We start from the raw sequence: 26,064 nt of genomic DNA on the forward strand, positions 1-26,064 counted from the left end.
TAGAGTTGAGTGTAATTCAGCAGTGTCAGTTCACAGGGGTTCAAGCGCTCTGTTTTTATCTTTCTGGTTTCACCTCATGTAGATTTACACCCTCTGAGTTTTTAGATTTGGGTTTGAACCCCAAAATTCAAACCACAACTACCAAATTTCACACTCTCTGCACTGGAAAGGTACAAATTCAGCCAAAAGTTACTTCAAATTTGGTTCAGACCCAGGAAAATTGGTCTAGTTTTGGTGTTGTTAAGATGGAGCAACAGTGACATCCAGATTTGCTAAAAGGCTCACAAATCTTGGAGAATCTGGTTGAAATTTTGATTTTGCAACTGTGCCAGGGGGGTTTGGTCTGGCTTCAGAATTCATTACAAATCATTTGTGGTTATAGCTCAGAATTCTCATCAACATTACTGGGCAGGGAGATGTGGGCATATGTGCAGCTAAACCCTCCTGATCTGTGTTGAAACGTACATATTTCTCATCATTTCAGAGGAACTAACAAAATAAGAGTCAAAGTGAAGCAAAGTGTTAGCCTGGGGGACTCTTCTTTTTAAAGAAAAATAACAATAAAAAGCACTCCAAAATGGAATGTTACTTATATCAATTTCGTATTAAATCACTGTATTCAAAGATTCAGAGACACGTAAGTTATTGTGTACACAGTGATGAACATCTTTGATGAAGCAGAAAGCCGTTAAAAATTATCAGCAAGATTAAACTCAAGCTATGACTCACCGAAAATAATACTCTGATCCCTTGTTTGCAAAACTAGCTGGTTGGCCAAGTCAAAGTACTGGTAGTGTCGATTGGTGTTTAGACTATTTCAGACTTCTGTTATCTCAGACTTCTGTTAATCTCAGACTTCTGTTAATTAGAAAGGGGTTTTAGGTCCAAATATCCTTCCGACCTGCTGGCCACCCACAATTTCCGTTACGGTCAATGTGAGTTGTCTGTGATCAGCAGAAGGCCTCTCATTGACTTCAGTGGGGGTTTGGATCAGGCCCCAGGTCCACAGCATTTTTCAAGATCTGGCCCATTTTCATTTAGGCTGAAGAAAGCAACCCCACAGGCTGTAGGTCAGTGCTTCCTGGCCCTTATTTTGAAGTCACTCTTTCAGATTTTGTTGCGCATTTGCATATAGCACATGGGGGGAGAGAGAGATCAGATAGAACAGAACTAGATAGATAAGAGTACCGTCTCATTATGGACAGAGCTGCCCTACCGCATACATTTTGCAGACAAGAAAATATTTTAATATCCCCAAAGCATAGTGAAATCATTGTCTCAATCAAGAGAAGCCAGGAGACTGTTTCACTGCAGGGTGTAGTTAGATGGCTGGGCCTGTAGAACTTGGGCTGCTCTTTACGGGTGAGTGCTCAGTGGACATCTATTGATGGTGCTTTGCCAGAATTGCTTCGCCTCCATTTCCCTGGGTGCTTCCAAACCTCATTCTGTCATTTCCCTACAGTGTTTTCTCCCAGCACATTTGATGTCAGCCCTTTGATAGTCTGTCCCCCACCTGCATACTTCTTCCATCAGCTAATTTCATTAGCCTCTCTCGATGCTTGCCTCTTTCTCAGACTTGCTCAAATTCCTTGCTAAAGCTTTTCAATAAGCCCTGTCTCATAGTTCATTACAATCCCCTTATGCTCCCTTTGAGATTCTGTCTTCTCTCTTTACTACCTCCCTGATTGCAGTGCTTTCTCCATCAGCATCCCTCCAGACTCTGTGATGTTCTCTCAACTTTCCCCCACCAGTTGATATCCTCCGGCATGCCTCTCCACACTGCAGCTGTCTCCAGTTGGTGCAAGTATACTTTTAATATCTGTTCATGCACCAAAAGGGCATATTTAGTCTTTCTCAGACTCCAGTTTATCACTCTCTAATGTGCATAGTACGCTGCTTTCCAGATCAGCTGTCCACAGTTTTGCTGGTTTGCAGGAGTTGATTTTTAATCAGCCCTTCCTAACCACTGGAATTTCCCATGATGTTTACTCTTTGATGTCCCTTGAGTTCTTTCTCTCATTCCTGTAGTATTTGGTTTCACTGGGAGTGGCTGTCTGTTGGCGGTAGCTTCCTTGTCTATACTTTGTACATATTTCCCATGACCAGGATTCAGGACAGAGCACTGGATAAAATCCATCTGGTTATGCTTTAGAGGGTATTACATTGTTTTAAAAAGATAATTTTGTAGAAGAGGTATAAAAATAATTCCCCTCTGACCATTTCTATTAACAGTGCTGGGTAACCAATACTGCCGTAGAACTCCAGGTGGCCTGGTGCTGGGGGCACACATGGCAGTGATCACCGCTGCATCTTTGAATGGGTTGTGGTGTGCACCAGCCCTGCCTGCACTGGTTCAGCCTGGGATGAAGGCAGTGTCTTTGTGGGTCATACCACTGCTGCTAAGCTCTCTGTCATTGTACTCAAAGCACATAAGGACTGGGATTATGGATAAAGGAATTGGAGTGGAAGGGTCCGTGTGCCCTTGTTTTCCACTTGTATGTCAATGTGTGTGTGTGGGCTGGGGGGGGGGGAGAGTAGCCACAGTCTAGCCCTGGGATCAGGGTTGGTCAAATTTTGATTGAAACTATTTTCCAACCAACAATTGTTTTTCAGTAAATACAATGTATGGTAAAAAGTGTCTGCTCTCCACAGGAAATGTCAATATTTCATCCAAAACCCGAATATCCAAAAACTAAAAAGTCCAAAATGGTGTCTCCTGGGAGTTTTAACTTGGTTACTTCATGCTCCCATTGTCCTCTGTGGTCCAGGCTCTCTGGCTAGATGACATCTCCAATGATTCCCCCCAGCCAGGTACTCCTGTGACATACCCCCTCCACTCATCGAGAGGGAAGAAAGTCTGACCAGAAAACCTGGCCCCCAGAAGAGAATGGGAACATGCCATACCTGAGCTACAAATCCCCTGAGGCACCACTATGCCATTCTGAATTGAAATATTTGGTTTTCAGCTGAAACATTCTGGGTTTTGGTATTTGGCCAAACATTGAAATTTTCCATTGGAAAAAACCTCTATTTTCTACCAATGACATCACATGATGTAATTTATTCTTACAGTCTGTGGTCCTGATCCTGGCAAGATTTACACAGAGACTTAACCTACTGCCCACTGAATAATCCCATGGATATTGTTGTGCTGAGAATGCTATGATTCACACACACAGGACTCACCTGGGTGCCCAAGAAGAGCAGAAGAGGAGTTCTGTGTGTGAAAGTCCTGTAATTTATGCACTCAGAGGCTAGTGTGAGCTAAGCCGCATGCATTCATAGCCCTTTGAGAATCTGGCCCTTAAATTACAATTGCAGCAAAATGGTTTGAAACACAAGAGAGACACAATTTTATCTGAAAAAGATACATGCTTCCTTTGCAAAGGAAGTTCCTAAGTATTCTAGGTTAGTTTGTATCATCTACCTAGGACTTGCATTTATTCCCATGAACGCCTAGATTACACTGGTATATAGTGATGATTGCCAGTGACAATCTCTGTTGACCATTTTATGCCCACGATGCCTGATGTACTCAGCTGTTCCTTCAACCCTGAACGTCAACATCAGTGTGCTGAGGAATTCTCTCAAGGATGATGTAGCAAGGAACTAATGGGAAGTTTTCTTTCATGATGCTGGAAGTAGAACCAGACTTAGCGCTTTTCTGTCCTATCTGGACATTGTTCTGCCTGTTTGTCCATGAATCAGTTACATCTGCACTGATGGCTGTTATCATATATTAGCTGAAAACTTCCAATATGATGCACCAAAAATACTTCCTTTGGTTCACATGATTACAACACAATAGACTCCACTGCCTGTGCTCCCTTTGCTACAGTGCGTCTCGAGAAACCTTAACATCAGTGGTAAAGTTGTTTTAAGATATCACAGCATGACCCCAATCTTAGTCTCCTCTGGCCATACACACCCTGAATTGATTCATTCATAACCTTTTTGTCATCCTCCAAATAGGGACTGAACCTGGCAGGTACAGGAGCCTTTGCCAATCAGGGCTGTGGAATTCTTTATCAGACCATTTTCACATAGCACATGAGATCCATTGGTTTGAAAGCACTGTAGGAATTCACTGGCCAGGAGCCCTGCTGTCATTTGGCCTGGCTGCTCCCACCTGGAGCTGACTTGGGGGTTACATCCGGTGCTGATGGGGTTCAGGAGCATTGCTATGGCTCCACTACTGGTTGAAAATAAACAGAAAGCATTTCAGGTTTATGGCCAGTTGTGGTTTCAAGTTTGGCTTGTTTCACTGAGCACCTTGGCAACCCACTTTAACCCATAACTGGAACTCTGTGACGCTTCCTGATCTTTGCATAATCCCCTAAATGCTCAAGGGGTGATTAGGGATTTCAGCCATACAACTCCCACCCTAGTCAGAGGCGCAGCTTTGTGATCTAAGCATCCTGTTTGGAATACGTAGAGCCGGAGTGTTCTCTGCTCCACAGGACAGGTCATAGGATCGGCTCCACCGTCTTCCATCCTTCTGCCATTACCAGGAGCAAAAGCTGTTCAGCAGCACAGGTATGAGCTTTATGGCCTCAGGCCTGTCACCAGAACTGTCCGCTCCTGTGTTGGCAGAGACATGGCCATTACTTGACTGAGCCATGGGGATTAAACCAGGCCTCAAGGGTGGTTTCTGCAGGTCCCAGTTGAAGAACATTGCAGTGAAGGAGGAGTTCAGTTCCTTCTCCACCACTGTTAATTCCACGTCTCTCCCCAGCTCTGAATGAAATGAACGTGTATTTAACTTCAATTTCCCCCTCTACAGCAGTTACAAGGAAACAGAAGTTGCTCCACTGCTGGGAGCAGACAACCTTATGTGCCCCTTTCACAGCTGGGAATGCTCAGGGGAGTGCAGAGCCTGACCGCTTGGCCAGTTGGAAGGGCTAAAACAAGAGTGAAATTTGCCAGACGGGCAATGCGGACGGCTGGGCTACATTCTGGTTCCAGTTACACCGGTGTGAATAGGGTATAACTCCATTGAAACCTGAGTAACTCCAGAGGCCAAGGGAGAAGAAGGATGGTGGGGTCAGTTCTTGGCTCTGCCAAAGATTGTGTGTGACACTGGGCAAGTCATTTCATTTCATCAATCCTCCGTTCCCCCTCAGGGAAAAGGAGAGAATCGTATTTCTTTTGTCTGCCTTTGTCTATTTCTATTTTAAGGACCGTGGGGCAGTGGCTGTCTCTTAGTATGTCTATATATGGCACCTGGTACCATACCAGGTGTATGGCATATGGCCATCTCGACTTTGAACACTACTGTGGTACAAATAATGACAACGTCTGACCTGAATGTCGCTAGATCTGCACTCTACAGCACTGCACTAGCAAAAATGCTCTATTTAAAACAGAGATGATGCTTTAATTCAGAAAGATTATTAACATCCAGCTCAGTCATGATATCCAGCTCAGTCATCAGCTGCCATAGGCACCCATGCAGAGGAGTAATGGGATATAATGCCTCTCCTTATTGCTTTGCATGGGCTACCCATATCCCAGGTGGGGGGGATGAGAAATGCAGCTACCCTGGGGCTACCGCCCCCCCCCCCCCCAATATGATGGGTGTGAAGGGGTTTGGAATGAGGCTGCCCCAGGAGCTCAGAGCTCATGGTGACCCCACACTCTGGCCCCCCGTGATCTGTTTGTATGTTTTCGGCAAACAATGCTTTATTACCGACCCAGTGAAAAGAAGGAACGTAAAATTCAAAAAAAGAACATCTTGTGAAGCTGCTGTTCTCAGATCTCCGCCGATAAGGACAGTTCCAAGTGTGGGAGAAGTTTCCTGCTCTGAGATTTATTTACTTGTTAGAGAAAAGCCACCTTCAACTCATTATTTTTTGTTTCTAGCACAGGTTTTAATTTGGTGAGAAAATATCTTTCCCATAAGGAAGCAATTCTGCCTCATTAACTTCTATAAAAAGCATCCCCCCCAAGCTCAAAATGCTAAAAGAAGCATAAATTAAGGCAAAGTTGGTTGTTTGCTGCTTTAATCAACAAACAACCTTTAAAAAGGACCCACAAAAGATTCTCTAAATTAAATTTATTAGTGAGTGCAAAAGACTCGGCCTCCCAACTACAAACCCCCTGCCCAGGGTGTTTGGAGGGGGTCAGGTTTCCAGAGTGGCTGGTTTTGTTTACAGTGTCTTACTGTCTAGGCAAGTTGTTGTGGTTCCATGCATCTCTGTCAAACTTTTGTGTTGCAGCTGAACTGCAGTGACTTGGGACAGAGTCTGTTAATTAGGACTTCAAAAGCCCCCTCCCTTTTCTTTGGTGTATAAATGTACTTTTTTTTTAAATTTGTTTGTCAGTGGTTCAGGAGGAGAGAGCAGCTTTTCAAAGCAGGAGAAATCTGCCATTCTGTGCTTCCTTCTTTCTACCTCTCCTGGCTGCCAGGAAACAATTAAATGCAGGTCTTGCTTTTTTCTTCTCCATTATATGTTTACAAATCACCCTCCTCTGTCTCCTCTCAACAATATCACAATTATTATTATCCGTATTCCAGTGGCAACAAGGATTGGAGCCATTGTGCTGGGTGCTGTACAAACATAGAATACAAGACAGTTTCTGCTCCAGTTTATAGTCTTGAAGACAAGACAGGCAAACAACAAGAAAGTAACTTTCCAGAAGCACAATATTTGTAAGTTACAGAACGTTTTCTTCCCAGTTTCACTTTCACACAATCACCTTCCCCGCCAACCTGCTGTGTGTTCAGCTGCCAAACTTCAGACTATTGAATTTGTTGTTTTAACTATAAGGGGAAGAATCCACCAGTAAAACTGAACAGGGCTGGATCATATCCTGCTAGGTTGTGAGGGTTTTTGTTGTCTTTGTTTTAATGGTAAACCTCCTACCTCAGTATGGTGACTCTGAAACTTGCAGTGCAAGGGGAACTCCAAAAAAATCACTTCTGTGTATTGGAAAAATTGCCTTTCCCCAGAAGAGTGTCGCCTTACATTTATGTGGGCATCTCTTTTCCTACCTCACAGGAATTAATTTGTAGTAGAGATGAGTCCAGGGCAGGAGCATTTGTCTGAACATCCCCAAACTTCGGAGGGTGGTTCTGAATCACTCCTGGTTCAGGTTTGGCTTTTGCAAAACCAAAAGCTTACTGGGGAAGTCTTGCAAAACCTAAACCTCCCACTGTTCTTGCCCATCTCTGATTGATATCCCTGGCTTTGACACCCTCCCCGCCTCCTCCTCCTCCCCCCCCCCCCCCAACTGCATTGCTCTCATTCCCCATGGTCGGTGGATGAGTCATAGTTGCAAACAACCCCTCAGAGGAAATCATTCTTCTTAAATGCAGCTTATGTCTTATTTCAAAAACTAATTTCCTCCCTTCCATCCCCCTCCTGCCCTTCCTGCACCCACAAACGTGACACAGGCCTCACACTCACATCAGCTGCCAGAGTCCCTGCATGGACTGGTTCAGATTTACTGTAGTAGCCTGGCATCTACATTGCCCAGGAAGCCAGTAACATAAATTACAGACTCAAGACAGTTTCCTTTTGGGACATTTGACATTGTCTTTTCTACTTCAGATCAAATCCTTTTTTCATTTATGTGAACCAAGAATAACTCCTCTCTCTGTGCAGCAGCTTACGTGGTGATAAACAGCAGGGAACAAGGCACAGAGACTTACTAGGCTGCAATACTTACCGCCCTGCTCTCCCACTCTCTTGGCTGCTTAGCACTGGTTCCAGCTGATGATTTGTTCTTCCTGTGTCTCAGTCCATGCCTAAGTCTCAGCCTTATTTAAACAGGAAGCAGGAAATTTTCTTAGTTAGTGTATGGGTCTAGTTCAGGCTGTTTGAACTCAGAGGGGTTTCTGCCCAGTGCTAGGATTGTCCAGCATTGCGGTAATGTAGCTGGGTATCAGGGTGACGGGACAAAGCATAGCTTTATAAAAAACTCCCTCGGATGTTCATGTCAAAGTGCTTGTCACTACTGCAACTTTTCTATCATGTCAAATTGTCTGTCTGCCTATTTAATGTTTGCGAGTTTGAGCCAACCCATAATGTTCGGTTAACATAATCTTTAAATTTATTTCCCTTTTTTAATAGTGATTGGAAAAAACGCAGGTTTTTACACAGGAGTGTAAGGAGTTTGTATTATGCACTCATTTGTTGAAATAGACAGGGAAGTGTGTGTTTGTACAAACACACATATGTCTGTCTCTCGGGGCGTTGGTTGTTAATGAAGAGGGTGCCACTCAGACCTGTCTGTTAGTGGTCACATGTTAAAATCCAAAGAGTGCTGTCTATTTTGACGCTACTCGCTTTCCTCCTTACAGAGACTGAACCAGATCATCATCTGGGACCTGATCCAAAGAAAAAGGGTTTCTATTCACATCAGTTGGCTTTGGAACAGGCCCTGGCTATACTGCAGCTGAGGATCCACCCACTGTTCTTTTTGCTTGTTAGTCAAACTCCAGAGAAAGCCATTAATGATTAGATTTTACTTAGCAAAATATAGCAACCACACATCATGTACGAGAAACCGCACATCATGTACGAGTCACACATCCTGTTGCCACCACATTGGATGTACTGGAGAACCCAATCCTGCTCCCCCTAAAGTCAGTACTACAGGAAGAGGATTGGGCCCAGACCTATCTAAGCGTTCAGGATGTATTAGCATTTTTAGCAGCTTTATTTAGGAGAGTGGGAGGCAAGTTATTTTAGAGTGCCTGAAACACATCCCTCCAGTACGGCTGATTCCCTCTGCCTGCGATCTCCGAGGGCAGCATCAGCTGCAGGTGACCCAGTGGGCTCACACTGGTTTACATGCTGTAGTAGAGAACCTTTCATCATCATCCGGTGTTGCAAACACCATCCTAGAAGAATTTGTATTTGGCCACGATGTATTCAGACATCCCGCAGACTTGCTCTGAATGCTGAAAGACGAGGAAAATAGCAAATCTGTCCCAATCAGTCTCAGTACACTGACTTCCTGAAGACCGAGGGGGTTTTTCTTTTGCTGTCTGACGATCACAATTGAAACTTGGCAAGTTGTCCTGGTTAGGGGAAAGAGGACCAGGCTTTAGACACTTGGTCAGATATGGAAATTGCCTGCTCCAGCAAAGCACTTAACTCTAAACATGTAAGCAGTCCCACAGAAGCCTATTCATGAGTTTAACGTGAAGAATGTATTTAAGTGTTTTGCTGCGTTGCGGCTATAATTTCCATTTATCTGGTAAATGCATCAATCCTGCTAATGTACAGTGCTCTGATGTTGATTCAATGCGTTATTTTCAATTCCATCACCCGGCGGCACCAGGTGATGGAACTGAAAACAATGCATTTAATCAACATCAAATTCCATCCATGAACTGAAGGAGATAATGGCCCCACCACCTTAGGAAAGGTCTAGCATGACATTTTGGACATAGTTTGTGTGGTTTATTGTATGTGGTCCAATGACTGGAGGAGTAGATTTCATTTAAGAGGGCCATTGGCTGTAAGCAAGATTTACAGCCTGCAAAGGCCTTTTTGCCATTGTAAACTGGTAATATAACATGGTCCCAAAGTGGTTGCAGATTTTATCACCTCTTGGCCTAAGCTTGCAGACTTCAAGTTTGGGTGGCTTCGCAAACTAAAACCAGCTGCCAACGTGTTTGCTAGAATAGTGCAAACACAGCCTATGTACATCTTCGGCTTGTCCCAAATGAAAGTTCAGCAAAGGCCCATCACGGCTGTGTGTACGTTAATTTTTGGGGGATAGCTCCCACTGTCCCAGCTCCAGCAGTGCAGCTCCAGTGATGATGATAAGAGTGTGAGCCCTAGTATAGTCACTAGCAGATGTAAGCGACCCAATGGTAAACGCGCCAGTGCTCTGTCTACTCTGCGGCTCTCACCATTCCTAGGTGGTGAGTTGTAACATAAAAACGACCATGCTGGGTCAGACCAATGGTCCATCTAGGCCAGTATCCTGTCTTCCGTCAGGGTCCAATGCCAGGTGCTTCAGAGGGAATGAACAGAATGGGTAATCATCAAGTGATCCATCCCGTTGGCCATTCCCAGCTTCTGGCAAACAGCAATCCCTGCCTATCCTAGCTAATAGCTACTACCACTTACCATGCAAAACTCACTCATTTCACTGTTCTCTCATAACCCCACTACCCAAATTACGTATGTAGCAAATTGATCAGTTATGTACATGGGTAGGAAATGTATTCCCGGTCCCTGGGCTCGAGAAGAGCCTTGGACTTGTGGTTTCTTATCTGATCAGACCCTCCAAACTATTTGAAGTTTGCTCTTCTCCAACTGATCACTTTCTCTGTTCTTTCCTGGGACAGCCTGTTGTGCCCCATGTATATGGCAATGGAGTTATCTGCCATTTGAAGCTCCCCGTTATGTTAGCCATTGCTGTCGATTCTTTTATTCACTGACGACATTCTGTGCACGAGCCTGATTTCACACACAGTCACTGAAGCCAGGGCTGTGACATCAACATAGAATCAGCCTGAGCTGAGAGAAGAAACAGGCCCCTTTACCCTGCTTCTTATTCCAGCATCAGGATTCTCCGACATTTGATAAGCTTGCTTGAGTATGTTCAACATCACTGAACACCAAGAGTAAGATCCCTGTGTCTATTCTCAGTGCTGTGCACTGGCCCTAGGGGACCTCAACGGTGTCGTGGGAAAGGCCCTGGGATTAATCAAAATGCTCCTGAGAGGGGGTTATATCTAGGGACATATTCCTGGTTTAGGCAATAATCATTTGCCAGTTTTTATTTTGCAGAGGGGGCAGCATAAACTGGATCTGGAGTAACAGAGGCCAGGTTTCCTTCTCCTGGTTTTTCAGTCACGTTTGTGCTCATCCGGAGTGGCAGTGTTGGATTGTGCCTTGCAGTCGCTCCACAGCATACATGGAGGAGGAGGAGAGGAACGCCTTCCCTCTTGTGACCCTGTGCAGCAGACAGATACAGCCGGACTCTGTGTGCCGTGTCGGAGCGCAAGGCAACCCAAAGGCAGTGAGTCCTTTGCTCTGTATAGGTATAGAAGAATCTCAAAGTCACTGGTACAGCATTTTGGCGTCTTCTAATTTTCATGTATGGTTTAGAAAGGGAAGAGGGCAATGTGAATTCTTGGAGGCTGATTTCACTCTCACGCCAGCTTTAAACTCCTGTTAACTGCATTGACTCTGGTAGAGTCACTCCTTGTTTACTGCAGTATATGGAAGAGCAGGCCTCTAAAATGTGCGGTTGTACATTGTGCACAGCCGAGCTCTGCAAGACAGTTAATGGGAAGTGAAAGTTGCTTTGTAAACTGAACTGCTCTGTTTATCTCCAGGTCAGTTTGTAGTGCAGGAATCCAAACTACTGATCCTGCCAGCTGCCCTGCCAAAGAGTTTGACCCTAATTTGAAGGGATTTTTCTTTCTTTCTAGTGAAAGGTGTGATTTAGTCTCCATGCTAGCACCATAGGACCATGAACTGTTCCGCAGCGCAAAATTAAGTCTGGTGACTTCTTTTCTAGACAGGGTGTAATTCTAGGACTGAGCAAACTCAAAAAACGTCTTTCATGATTTAGCGCTGACAGGAAATTGGATTAAAAAAATAGACTTAAAAGGCAGTTTTTATGTACATTGGGCCTGATCCAGCCGCTCTTACTCATGTGAATAACTCTTATCTAGGAGAATAGTCCAACTGATAGCAAGGCCATGTTACTAGTCGCATTGTTTAATGTGAATGCAGCTACTCAGCCGAGTGAGCATTACTCACGTGAGGGAGGCTTGCAGTATTGTGCCTTCAATAAGGATGCTTTGCCCTTCTCTAGTAGACCTAATTATGCCTCGTGTGTTTCTGCTGCAGTGACAGCCCATTGAAATGCTTACACTAACAGTCCCCTGGTTGACATCGGAGCAGGCTGGAATTGGGGCGATTTCTGGGAGGCGTTCTGATTTCTGGACCCCACTCCTCTCCACTTGATATGACAACGCTCAAAATCCTTGACTTGCAGAGCACACCTTATGCTTTTCCTACCTACGGACCCTGCCATACGGACCCTGCTATCGCGCACTAAAAGTTCCATAGTACGCTGCTTCAAGCAGTACACAGCAGGCTCATGTTCTGTACGTTACACTCTGGCTTGCTGAGTGCCAACAGAGACTGTGTGGACAAACCTTTAGAGACTACTCTGGCAACCAGGGAGCCCCAGCCATATCCCTTTCTCCAACCATGTCTCCAGCACTGGTGGCTGGGGAAAGAGGTTCTGTAGAGGGTTGAATTCTTCAGTAGTTGTTTTAGGGGACGTTTTACACTTCTGGAGCGTTGCTAATCTGCCCCTATTCCAGGAGATAATCTGTCATCATTGCAGAATTTTGTGTGATCATTATAGGATATGGTATTTTTTTATAAGGGCATCCCAGGATCCATGCATAGTTTTGCATTGACAATGCAACCAGAACATTTATGAAGGAGACTGGTCCTACCAAAAAATACCTGACTCCTACTAAATATAAAAAATAGGAATGAAAACAAAGGAAGATCCTTGGTATTTCCAGGTTATAAATTTAACTACGCCAAACTTCCTTGGTACGCCTGTTGGAATATGACACATTCCTGTAGCTAACCCCCAGTTTGGGGAGAGCTGTGCTGGCCTGCAAACGAGACACAAATGAGCTGCCAGGAGAAGGCTTCTGCTCTTGAATAAACACATCTATGAAACTGTAAATAAACCATGTTGCTTTAGATGAATGTGAGAGTGTGGCATGTTTGTTGTAAATGTGAATTTAGATCATGCTTGAGGTTCAGGAGTGCAAGATGCTGACAGGGAGTTGCTCCATTAATAATGAGTTTTTTCAAAGGGTAGGTAAGCCCTTCTCTGTAATATTTCACTCAGACAGCTGGTAATTTGACTTGGAACACTTCTGAGAAACATACCAGAAAGCCATCGGGGCACTGAAGAGTCCATCTCCAGTTTCCCCATTTTCTCTTTTGATGTTAGGTCAAGGCACATTTTCAAAGGCAATGAAAACACCCCCAGCACTGGGGAAAATTCATTGAAAAGTACTAATTATTGAGGTTTGTTAAGGGAGATCATATGACTTCTTCTGTTGTGCTAAATAGGATTAAAGCATCCTCAGAATCAAACAGCAAACATAAAACACTACCAAAAAAGCAAACTAACTGAATCTGCCTCCTGATTCTTCACGGAATATATAATTTGAGACCGGTATCATCAAAGTCACCTTTCATAATGTCACTTGTGGAAAACTATTGATCATAACACCATGCTCTTTCCTTTCTTTGAAGGTAGGTCTTGTTTTCAAATGTGCTGAGCTTCTGTTTAGGGTTCAGAATAAGAGCCAGATTTTTCAAGAGCTCGGCACCCATGTGTTCCTAATGAGAGACATTACCTTTACTGAGGGGCGTAAATGGGAGCTGAACTCTTTTTTTGGAAAATGTGGCCCCTTGTGTAACACTGAGCACTTGGCAATCTGGCCCTGCAGACAGGAGCTGCTCCACCCCATCATCTCTGGTGTGAACCATAGCAGCTGTTCAACAGTGCAGAGTGAAGCAGTTCATGGCAGAAAGTGAAGACTGTCGTATTCAGTTGAAATTAGAGGGGAATTTCAGCTACTGCAATGTGGTTTCCTAAATGGGAATTTGGCCTAGATACCATGCACAAGCCAAGGGTCTCAAAGGACTGCAGACATTAACAAAATACATTTCATGATAGGAGGTAGGGGAGACTGGTCCTCTTGTAACGAAGGGCAAATCTACATTACAAAATTAAGTCAACCTAAGTTACGTCGACATACAGCCATTGCAGTAATGAAGTTGCTTTTGCATGTCCATGCTACGCTCCTTGTGTCGGCGGTGCCTGTCCTTGCCAGGAACGCTTGCACTGATTTAAATGTCAGTGAGGGGCATTGTGGGGCGGCTTTTGAAAGGCAGCAGCAGTCCATGTAAGCAACACAGTGTCTACCGTGACGCCGCTTTGCCCTAATGACATTGACCTAAGCGCTCTGCCCTTTGCAGAGGTGGAGTTAAGCCAATGTAGTGGGTGAGTTACATCAGTGGGAGCTACATTTGAGTGCAGACGCTTACAGAGTTAGCTTGACGGAAGCTGCCTTACGTCGACCTAACTCTGCAATGTAGCCCAGGGCCTAGTAACTGCTATTACCAAACTGGAGCACTGGTTAATGCTGACACAGAGAGCCAGATGTTAACACCCTTGCTCATGCTGAGTAGCACATTACTCCCACTGACTTCAAAAGGACTAACATACTATTCAATGTGAGTAAAGGTAGCACAATCTGACCCAGAGGGATTAGTGCCATCTATTTAGGAACTCCTATGGAGAGGTTCAGTGAGTCATGGATCCATTAGGTCTTTAATCACCAACAGCTGTTCCTGTGTCACCTAGCCCTTTAGTGGTGGTCTCCTATCCAAGTACTGATCTGATCCAGTCTTGCTTATCCTGTAACTATTGACATGATCATTGCTCCAAGGCAATCGGGCTGCAAGCTCTAAGGCTGACTTCCTCTATCAGAATGTGTGCTTGTTATAACCATTGCTAATTAATTCCCAGTTGGAAAGGCTATGGCAAGCTGCCTGAAGGTTTGTACCTGTGCTCTCAGAAATGCATAATACTTAAACAAACCATCACCAGTTACAGCGAGTCTGAGGTTTTACAGTGCCAGTTGTGTTTGTTAGATTTTTATCACACAAGAACAATTGTCGGTTGCTTAGAAGCTTTTATGATTATACCCCAGGAAGGAACTTTGTTTGTTTCATTGCCTGAGAAAAGTTCTGGAAAACTGTTTGCACATTTCGGTTGAATATTTTATATGGTAGAATTACACTGGACTCGTGTCTCATAATGTAATGATTAGGAACAGGCAATATTCACTTTAGATTTTACAGTGGAACAGGACCTATAAAATACAGCACTCGACTGCTGCAAAATATAGGGAAATAATGTTAATTTGATTGGCTAGCAAAAGTCATGTCAGGCGTTAGCAGAATGAATGTAACATTCAAAGCTCTGTTGAGCAGAAATTCTACCTGTGGTCCCAAGGAAATCAGGATTAAGCAGTCAGCTAGCGGGATGGGGGGGAGTTGGGAAAGATTATACTGAAATCTCTATCCTTCAAATAGCAATCTGTGAAAGAATCCCACCCAGATGACAGCCAAACTGAGTTTGTGTCTGCTTGACTACTTTATACAGTAGCTGAGCTAGGTGTGTCATATGCGGGATTCTTCCGCAGAGAGGCACTTGAAAGGTGGAGATTTCAGTATAATCTTTCCCCACTATCCCCACCCCGGCACGCTGCTTAATCCTCATTCCCTTACACCTGAAAACTCACCTTGCATAACTGAGGAAGCTACTTCTGGATATCAGAATTAATTCCTCTCTGCTCTAGAAAGGTGATAACATGACCCCTTAAATGTAGGTATTGAAGCTATTTTGATTTTCCTGGGTGGTAATCTGTCCTTTATTAATCAAACTCGATGGACATGCTAATTCTGTAATATGCCTAAAGTCGTGACCACTTAATAAGCTGGAGTCGTGCCAAGTCATGTGGTAACATACCAGTGTTTCCTGGGGACAGGTGTTCACTGTGACGAAGCATCATCTGCAGAACATGGAAAGTGACATTTCTCCTGCAAGATCACCAGAGTGGCAGACAGTGCCAGATTCAGGTCACAGGCTTCATTATTAAAGGTCCTAGCTAACACTTACAGCAATTATGCCATCACCCACAGCCTTTCTCCTCTATCCCATTTTCCAGTCCATCCCAGGGCTGGGAAGGTGACACATAGATGTGCTTGGTATGTAAGTCTTGCTAACCACTAGACATCTCAGGCTGGTAGCATGGTCTGGTAGTTAGAGTAGAAGCTGGCAACCTTGTGAAAGTAGCACTGGTTTAACTTAAGGTGTGAATTCAAGCTGATTCTAAGTAACTCAGTGCAGAAGGCTGTGTAAACACTGATTTCAGTTTGGGAATGGTTAATTTTAGTTCTGTTTAAATTGATTAGGAACACATTTAAGCTAAGCCAAAACAAGACACACTTAAATCAAAATAAGACTGTTCACACAGCCTTTTGCACTGGCTTAACTAGATGAGTTTAAAAGCCAATTTAAATTAAACCAGGGCTACTCTCTTGTGAAGACAAAGCCCTGAGAGTCCGGTGGCCCAGGTTCTAGCCCCAACTCTTTCACGGGCTTACTGTGTGAACTTTGGACCAATCCCTTATCCTCTTGGGGCATAAATTTCCCCATCTATAAAATAGTGATAAGTAATACCCACATTTGTAAAGCTCTTAAAGTTCCTTGAATAAAAGACACTTAGGGACAAGTTCATCCGCTGCTGGAGACTGACCTACATCTCTATGGAGTTGCTCGTCTCTTGAGGGGAACACCTGCATTTCTAGTCTCCATCTACTCTTCTGCTTGGAGTCAGAAATTATTTTTTTTCCTTCAGCCGTGGATGTACGTCACACTTCCCTACTGGTTTGCAATCCTCCTGTTTGCTCAGCCACTGTGATGCTGTTCACAGCTTGCAAAGGCATAGGAGTTAAGTGGTGTTAAAGGTCTTAGCATAAGAGCTAGACTTGGTATTCATCTCCTGGTGCAAAACAGGAAGAACAGCAGAGATAGGGTGACCGTAGGTCCCATTTTGGCTGGGATGGTCCCTTTTTTAAGCCCTGTCCCAGCCATCCCAATTTTTTTTGGCAAAAGTGGGCCTTTGTCCCGTTTTCTCTAGCCAACTTGATCAGGTCATGAGAGCAAATGGAACAAATGCCCACTTTTGTCCAAAAAAGAGGGGTGCAGAGGAATGTGGGGGGGGATGAGTGGTGTTGGGGGAAGGCTTTGGTGGGGAAACAGGCAGGACTTGGTTGAACAGCGACTCCAGTCCCAGCCTCACAAGGAGGGAAGCAGGGCTTGAGGGAGCAATGATGCCAGCCCCGCGCAGGGAGGTGGTGGGGGGGCTCAGGCTAGGTCCACACGGTGTCCCGTTTTCCCTTTGGGAAGTATGGTCACCCTAAATAGAGAACACTGAAAAGGCCTTTCAGCATGGATCAGCTGCTAGGGCAGAAGGAGCCCTAAAGGAGGACAGAGGGCAAAAAGGGGGGAAATGGGTCACTAAGAGATAAGCATTGGGTATCAAAAGGATGGTAGTTCACCATTTGAAGTGACTGATTTTCTATTGTGTACCCACTCGGGCCTGATTTTCCCTCTCCCTGCTGCTGGTTTTATACTGTTTTGGGCCTCCTCGCTTTCCGTGGTGGCAATCAATATCTCTGTGGAAGTCAGTGGAGTGGCAGTGGTGAGAGAGTGGAGAACCAGGCCCTAGATTGCCATGGGCATTGGGCAGCAGAGTTAGGCCTGGTGTGTCTGGCTGCGTTGTTATAATAATACTGGAGAGAATGTGCAGAGGAGGAAAATGGTTATTCCCCTTGCTGTAACGTGAGCTTTATAAAAAGCAGTGAACTTTTTACCTCCTATTATCAATGCTCCATTTGATCTGCTAGGGACTGTAGAGTGGCTACAAACTAGGCAGAGACTTTTGTTTTTAATCTAAATCCAGAATGAAGCTGCCCTCAACAATTAAGGAAGGAATCAGTGCATCTCCATCCGCTGGTAAGTCGGTGACAGGAGAAGCAGGGAGCAGAGACTGACCTGGGAACACTAGATCCGGAGCTCTCAGAGCCATTGAAATGCAAATACAGTCCTGAGCGCCTTGAGCCAATCCAAGCAGGCTTCTTGTGGGATTACCTGAGACTGGGAGGGAACAAGGAGGAGAGAGTTGGAAGGATGATCACTTAGTAGCTGTGAAAAGTATTGTGCTTTCCTGACCAGCTCTGAATGTGCTGCAGCAAACATGTGTGAGTTATGCTCCCTGTCAGGGCTGTTTGTCAAAAGCCATGCTGGCTTGCATTAAATCCACTTTGGATGCCGGATCACACAGCGAATGCAGCTGCACTGAGGCACTGCTGCTTGACAAACCTTGGAGAGAAGGGCTGCAGAGAGGGGGCTATTGTTGCAGAGTCTCCTGCATTACCCTCCTGGAGAAGCAAAGCCTCCCTCGCTCATTGGAGCAGTGTCAGGGCTACAGCGTCCTCAGGGAGTGAGACGCCAAAAGAGTTGAACTTGGAGTTTTTTGACAGGATTCCGGGGGTTCAGGTGCCCTGGCTTGGGGCTGGAACTGAAGATTTATTTTAGGAATGGTAAGTGCTGGCTTGGGAATGGGGTGTTGGGAGAGATCCATACAAATTCTGAGAACCAGGAGGGATATTTTTCTGTTCCCTAATGCCTGAAAGCAGCAGAAACTCCCTGTATTTGCAATGGAAGCTATAAGGCAGCCAGAACTGGGGTATTAAGCTTTGTGTGTAGAAGGATTCTCTGTTATGTTAGTGGCTTATTTTGAGAGGTTTGGTCAGGAGAAGCCTGTGATTTTTAACTATGGTTAATTATTTGCCAAGAAGACAATGATTTCACCTACAGCTAGTGAGAGAGAGACAGTGTGATGCTGAGAAACTCATTGTAATCAAAAGTCTGATTTTCCTCTCATGTGTACTGGTGGAAATCAAGAGTAACTCCACTCAAGTCAACAGAGTAACAGTTACACTAGTGCAAAACAGGCGTGAGATCAGAGAGAGGCCCGTTGTTATTACTGCCTCATTCTGGAGGTAGAAAGCACCTACTTTTTTTTTAAAGCAAAACAAAGAAAATTAGTTCATCTTGATTATAAGGAAACTGTTAAATATCAGGGGCCAAACTCATCCAATGAAGTCAGTGTGGTCTCATCACCAGGCATAAATGTGGTCTGAGGAATGTGGTGTTTAGTTTAATTTTTTAAAAATGCTTTGACATTTTGCTTCTTAGGATGTTTTAAAACAACAACAAAAAATGGATCAAGTTGGAAAATGTTTCTTGTTTCACTGTTGTCATCTGTATGTTTCAGAGAAGGAGGAAATCAAGATACATTTTAGGGCCTTTTTTCCTTAGCAGAGCAGACATAATACAAGTTTAAAATTCCAGCCAAGTTCAGCAGAGACGAAATGATACAAATGTATCAGAGTAATTCAGTTATCTAGATTGTTAGTCTTTGATGGCCACTAGAGGGACAATACAGTTATCCTCCTGATAGGAGTTATACTCATAAAACAGTACATGAGAAAATGAATTAAGGTGTCCTATGTGCATTAAACATATTGTCATATTACTGCTTATTTTATATCATAGCTTGTTAATATCACCTAAACAAAACAGCTTAAAACCTTAACCAGAGGAGCTGTTCACCTCTCTTTTGTCTCTTTGATTACAACATAGTTTTAGCAGAGTATGTGTGTTTGTTTGCTAGGTCAGATATATACTACCTTTGTGAGTAAGAGTTTTATTTGTACACTTTGAAATGTGGAGACTTAGACTTTAAAAAGAGTCAATGAATGAGCAGTTCTTGTCAAGAATATAAGATCAGATCTATCCGAATGATAGTAAAGTATTTAATTTTCAGATCCAATTTTTCCTTTCATTTAATAATTTTAGTCCTCTGTGCTCCATTATCTGTGCATCCAAAACTCCTAGTGATCTCAGGGGGAGGAAAAGGAATGCAGGATCAGGCCCTTAATTAACATACTTTCCTGGGAGCCTCAATATGAAAGGTTACTCCTAAGATGCAAATTACCCAGATGTGATTCAATACACTTCTTTCTGTTTGGATGACATTCGTACCTTCAGAGCCACATAAACCCTCTTTTGTGTCCTGATTGTAAACTTTCATATCCTATATCAGCAGGTCAGTGAGGAGTCTGATGTAGTGGTGATAAGGACGGTATAATTCTAACATTTGTAGGCATTTCAGTGTGTGAGGTGCAACACACAAGTCTGAGAGCAGAATTTATTGAGACAAAAATGAATGACCGTTTTTTGTTCACTAAGACATATAATTGGGCACTTTTAATCAGTCAGCAATTTTCTTCTGAGTAAGCCTCCACATATCTCATTGGCAAATGACCTCCGTTTGTATGTGCTTTCCATACAGATCCCAATGGCAGTAGCAAAAGCTGCCATAGCATATCTTACCTTAGTGTCTGTGGTTAGGTCCACAGGGCCTGATGATTCCTTGGGTTCTGTTGGCATGGGGAGAGATGCAGTGGTGCAAGCTACCTATTCCTCCCATCCCACCCCGTTCCCACAGGGGGGGAGGGTGCCCAGAAAACCAGTCTTGCTCTGCTCACAAAGTCACGGCTTGTGATTTAAAGGGATACAATGATATTTAATTGCTGCTCTGCTCCCAGCTTGCTTCCTGCCCTCAGAGGACTGTCAGCAACTCTAGCTGCTCTGCTCCCTGTGTCCCAACTGGACCATTCCTCAGCTCCAAATTCCTACTTGCTCCATGCAAGCAGGAGAGTCAGGCTTTCAGGGCCTGTGCCTTTCCTCAGCTGTATGGACTTAATCTCCTGATCCTATTGAAGACATGGGGGCATTTTCTTCATTGACTCCAGTGGGAACAGGATCAGGGTATAAAGTTTGGGGGCGGGGGGTGCAAACCCTTTGAATGAGATCTGAGGCCCAGTCCAGCAAGCCCCTGGGAGAAGTCATTGTGCCCCTACAGGGCCAGAAAGGCTACTCACATGAGTAGAGTTGCCACTAGTCCAAGTTTTCCCAGGACAGTCCCTTTTCTGAGGTAGCTCTCTTGGAAAATCTGTCAGCTGTTCAGTTTTCTGCACTCAGGACTGTCCCAGATGTCCCATTTGTTTTGCATCCCAGAGTTGGCTATCCTATACATGAGTAAACTTTAGAGGACCATGTCATCTCTGGCGCTTGCCTAGTGGCAGTTAGTGCCCTCTGGTAAGCTCATGGGAAAGAAGCAAACTCAGTCTGCTTAAAATAAGGCTTGTTATTCCTGGTATGGAACAATCCAGGCTGTCGTGTTAGTGATTGCAGAACCCATCAGTAGCTGAGATTTGAGGCCTTTTCAAGATGTCAGGGGTTGAATGTGCAGTAAACTCTGCACCAGTATCCATTCCATTCTTCTGCCCACAAGGCTGCCAATGAGGAAAATGAGAGATCCCGCATACAGCCTGGGAAGCAAGGTGTGATCCCATGCCAGCAGTGAAGTGCAGCTACAAATCCCGGTAGTCATTAGGTTTTTTAAAATATCCTATATTCTCGGTCAAAGAGAAAACAAAAGGTTACTGGCCTTGCTTCTGCTCCCAGTGCAGTTGGGAGGAGATGAGGCACTGAAAGCATAAGAGCATGGTCTGACCCAGTGCAATAAGATGCTCAAAGACGCTAAGCGCTTTACTTTCGATTGAAACTCTTTGGAGCTGGGACCGTCTTTTTGTTCTATGTTTGTACAGCATCTAGCACAAGGAGGTCCTGGTCTATGACTGGGGCTCCTAGGTGCTATGGCAATACACATAATAATAATATAACAATTGATATATTTGAAAAGATCAATATTCAGCTGTAATTCATGCTTCTGGCAGGTTTTGTTGATTGCCAGTTAATGTTTGTTGACTCAAACTGGGAAGTACAAAGAGTATGTCTTGACTGCGGTGGGGTGCTGCGAGACTATCTGTTAGTGTCTGACCTATGAGCACCCCAGAGGTACTGCTTGTGGAAAGGATTGGCTGGAAAGTTAAATGACACATTTTCAGGAGGCCCTAATTCAGAAGAGCACTTAAGCATATGCTTAAATGTCAGCACATGATTAATCCCAACCCTACTCAGCAACGTCCCATTGACGTCAATGGAATTTGAGCAGGAGCTTAAAGGTAAGAAGGTGTCTAAGTGCTTTGCTGGGGAGGGCCGTGATTCAGCAAGGTACTTAAACATCAGCCTAACTTTAATCACAGTGAGACTACTCCTGGTCTTAAAGTTAGGTGTGTCTTTAAAGACTGTGCTGAATCAAGGCCTAGGTATCAAGGCCTAAAGTTAAGTGCATGCTTAAATATTTTGCTGACTTGGGGGCTAGGAAATACTTGAATAAGTCCAGTTATATCAGACCTGATCCTGCAAATCTCTGAGTACATGTGAGTAGTCTTCCATACTCACAACAGTAAAACCATTGACTTTAATGGGATTACTGGAGCAAGGAAAGGCAACTCCTGTGACTGACGGTTTGCAGATCAGTCACATTAAATTCACACTATATATAATATCATAACGGGGGAAATGCAAATATATTCTGTAAGCTAAAAGAAGGAACCCTGTTATATGCAATGAAGCGATGCCAGTTTGCACCAGCCTATGGTCTATGATACAACAGATGTTTGAAATTAGACATAGATTTACATTAAAAAAATGTTTAATCGCTCATTTCTCCAAATAAACGCTTATTTAAGTGAAGCTAATCGGTGTTCTTGTGCATGCCTGCAGCAGCATAGCTTGAGGGCCTGAGTCGCACTTTCACGAAGGCATCTTTGCACTTCTCTGGCAGTGTGAACGGGTGTTAAAGTGGTGTAAATGTAATACAGCAAATTATTGATAATAATAATAAATAATAATAATCCCTAGCTGTAAATTAAATGCATATAAACCAGGGTGAACTGATTTATGTGGGTTCATGGGATTTGCACCAGTGTAACTAAATTGATTTTTAAAACTATTTGAGTTAAACCAGTTCAATCTTTGCTTCTGGACAAGGCCCAAATCTAAGGGCCTTTGGAGGCAGCTCTTCAAAAGTTGGGATTTCACAGACCACTGCTTTCTCAGCCATGATGTTTGACAGCATCCTGTAAATCTACCCATTGTGTGACCTCAGATACTATGGCACTTCCCCCCATTTTGACAGTGGCAATTAAACAAAAGATGAATCGCCCTCCTACCTCCACTCCCACTGCCCTGGGAGAGCAATGGTGGTGAGCGCCAAGTAGCGTCTAGCCTGACAAGAAGATTGAAAAGGTTGCAAATGTCAGATTTTTATACAAGTCCTGGCCAGTGTTTCCTTTCTCTCAGCGAGTACTGTACTGATAGGAGACAGGCTGTCATTCCAAGTGCCACTGTGGATTCATAATAGTCACTGAGACTGACATTTAATAAGAGTGCATGGGTTGTTAGGAGCATTCTAAAGGAAATCTGCAGAGCTACTGGTGGTTTTATCCACTGCCTAAACGAACAGAATACTATAAATAACCACATTGTGATTAAAAACAAAAAGCAAACCTCTCCTCTTCTCCCTCCAGTGTTACCTTTATAAGATGTCCAAGGATATCACTGGAATTTAACTTGCTGTTCCTGTGAAAAAGTCTTGTTTAGTGGTGATGATGTAAAATATGCTTAATGCTACGCATGTGACAAGCACCTTTCTGTTTCCTTGCCATTTGCCACCACTGCTTAAATAGTAGTCATGTAGGGCTGGAAGGGAACTCGAGAGGTCATCTAGTCCAGCCCTTCTATCCTACTCCCCCAGGCCCGACTAAGTATATCTAGACCACCCCTGACAGATGTTTGTCTAAGGCCTGGTTTACACTTAAAAGTTGGGTCAACATGGCTATGGGGCATTCCAGGGCATGACAAATTCACACCCCTGCACGCCATTGCTCCTCTGACCTAACCCTCCAGTATAGAGGCAGCTACATTGGCAGAAGAATACTTCCATCGACCCAGCTACTGCTACTCGGAGAGGTGGATTCCCTGCAGCAACAGAACCTGCCCTTTTGTCATTGTAGGATGCATCTACGCCACAGCACTGCAGCCACGTAGCTGTGTCGCTGTAAGTGTCCACAGTGTAGGCAGGGCCCCACCTCTTCTTCAATTACCACTACTTTGTTTTGAAGGAGGACTCTGCTGCCAGTAGATTCAGGTGGATAAAGATTATTATGTATTTATGTGAGAGGTGGTGCTGGCGGACTGGGGCTCTGTTTCCTTTTTTTTAAAGTGGATTTTAAGGAAAATTAAACCAGGTGAAATGGACTGGTTTTGATTTAATCATATTGACATGAAATAAAAAATGCCTTTCTGGTAATGGAGGGGGAGACTTTCAAAAAGGCCAAAAGGATTAGGAGCACAATTCCCATTGACTGTCAATAGCGCATGTGTGCCTAAATCCCCTAGGTTCTTTAGATAACCTTCCTCGAAAGCCTCCAGCTCGTTAAGCTACCTTAAGGCAGCATTAAGTATTCAGTCAGACAATCAAAATAGCCGTGTCAGTTGTTCCTAAGTAGAGACCTGACGTGCATAAGGGGCTGGGGAAGTCTTCAGATTCCATTAGGGCTATAGACAGACTCATTCCTGAATCAGACTCAGATTCATAGGCTTCAGGCTAATTTAAGCAAAGCCCATGGTGAACATTGCTACTAACAGATGGCCCACAGTACAGTGATAGCCAAGATAGGATATGCACTTCCAGTATGATGTGCCTCAACTGTGCTGTGACAGTTTGCGTTTAGATGGGTAGATGAGGCAACGCTGCATTATAATTAGGTTCCAAAAACCATGCTACAACCCTAAACAAAGATCTGGGCTGAAGCATAGTTCTCTTAACATTTTTATAATGAAGTTTTTGTCTCATCCGTGCTGCTCAGACTAAACTATGTTACAATATATCTGGGTCACCGTGTTGTACCTATATTTTTGGGCCCCTTGGGCCTTAGGCTATTGCAAAATAATAGATAGGGCCGTGGCTATTTCAGACACTAACCTGTTAAAACGCTGCTGTCTAGGGCAGAGGTTGTGGTGGCCTGCATTAAGTCCAGAAAGGAAACAATTGCATAAAAGAAAACCTATCAGCTGACTTCAATGGGGTTGCACTGGTGTAACTGAAAGCAGAGTTTGGCCCCCACGGATTCGGCATAAAAGATGGGCCAGATCCTCAGCCAGTGTAAATCCATGTATTTTTGTTGATTTTGAAGGAGGACCACTGGATGTACACCAGTTGAAGATCTGCCTCAGACATTCTATTTCACAGACCAGGGACTACCATTCATACAGCTACAGAGTGTGCGTATATAAACGCAAATAAATAGACCTGCTTTGATTCACCTCAGAAAGGGGCCAAGAAGTCATAATAGTCTTTACTGCGCTTGTGGAGGGGTTGAAGTTTTCAGTGACCCTGGAGAAAGCAAAGAGGAATGCTTTTGTGCTGCACGTGGGCTCAGGAGATTGTGGTTCATTGCCTGGCTTGCCTTCCTTGGTTAAGTCACTTAATCTCTCTGGGGCCCAAATCCCCTTCTGCAGAATTGTGATGAAAACCCATCCCTTCCTCTGAGGAGTGAGGGGAGGGTAAATCCGCTGTCTGCACGCTGCTCAAACACTGTGGTGACAGGAGCCAGAGAGATGAAATGTGAGTGCTCTTGAAAAGTGCTATATTTCAGGGCTAGAGAAGTATCCCATCTGCAGAAGAAATCATTGCACCCTCTACTTGATCTATGACAAATGTTGTGGGGTCATTTTTGAGTAATATAAATTAGAAAAGTAGTTAGTTAGAGGGCGTAATTAAGGCAAACAAATTCCGAGATGCTACTTTGTCTTCCATTGAGAGATTCCCCATGTTTACAGAAGACAAACCTTGTGAGAGAAAGGATGGTCTTATGATTAAGATACTGGACTGGGACTCAGTGAAGTTGGGTTCAGTTCTTAGTCCTGCCCCTGCCACAGACTGTGTGATCATAGGTAAGTTGATTCCTCTCTCTCTGTACCAATTCCCCATCTGTAAAACAGGGCTAATGGCAGTTCCTCCCAACCACCTCATTTGTCTATATAGACTGTAAGTTTTGTATGGCAGGGGCTCTTGCCATATGTTTATACAAAACCCAAACAAATAAGCGATCACGTGAGTCAACAAAGAATCTCTGTGGCTGTGGCAAAAGGAAAAGTTTGTTGTAACCACCTAGGTGTTGTGTTGGTATTAATACATTTGGAATTGAAAGAGAAAAGCCTGGGGTTCTCTAGTGGTCCTACCTTAAAAGATGACAAACTTTCAAGCAAGGAAATGGGTAGCCTAGGCAAGATGTAGCTGCCATTTGAAATGCACAAGGATTTTGTTGCTTAAGTGGTTAATGAGTTTACTACCTTGTTCCTGTCAGGGTTTTGTAGGGTAGGTGCTGATTAATGTGTCATGCCCTTTCCCTCAAGCCTGTCTTGCTGCAC

The 26,064-nt window shown here is 44.1% G+C and overlaps 1 protein-coding gene across 5 annotated transcripts in view; it reads left to right on the forward strand.

Annotated features, from left to right (window-relative positions):
* SHROOM3 (shroom family member 3) overlaps nt 1-26,064 on the forward strand; it is a 268,939-nt gene that overhangs the window by 181,992 nt on the left and 60,883 nt on the right. The window contains exon 1 of one of the 5 annotated variants that reach the window (XM_067557049.1): nt 10,933-10,986. The exons of the other annotated variants lie outside the window; for them this stretch is intronic. The gene's annotated coding sequence lies outside the window, so the exon portion shown is untranslated. Of the gene's footprint in view, nt 1-10,932; nt 10,987-26,064 lie in introns of those variants that run through there. 5 annotated transcript variants of the gene reach the window in all.

This window comes from Emydura macquarii, unplaced genomic scaffold, assembly GCF_026122565.2.
Source record: "Emydura macquarii macquarii isolate MOO-44397 ecotype Brisbane River unplaced genomic scaffold, CSIRO-AGI_Emac_v2 contig_1790, whole genome shotgun sequence".
Classification (NCBI taxonomy): Eukaryota; Metazoa; Chordata; order Testudines; family Chelidae; genus Emydura; species Emydura macquarii.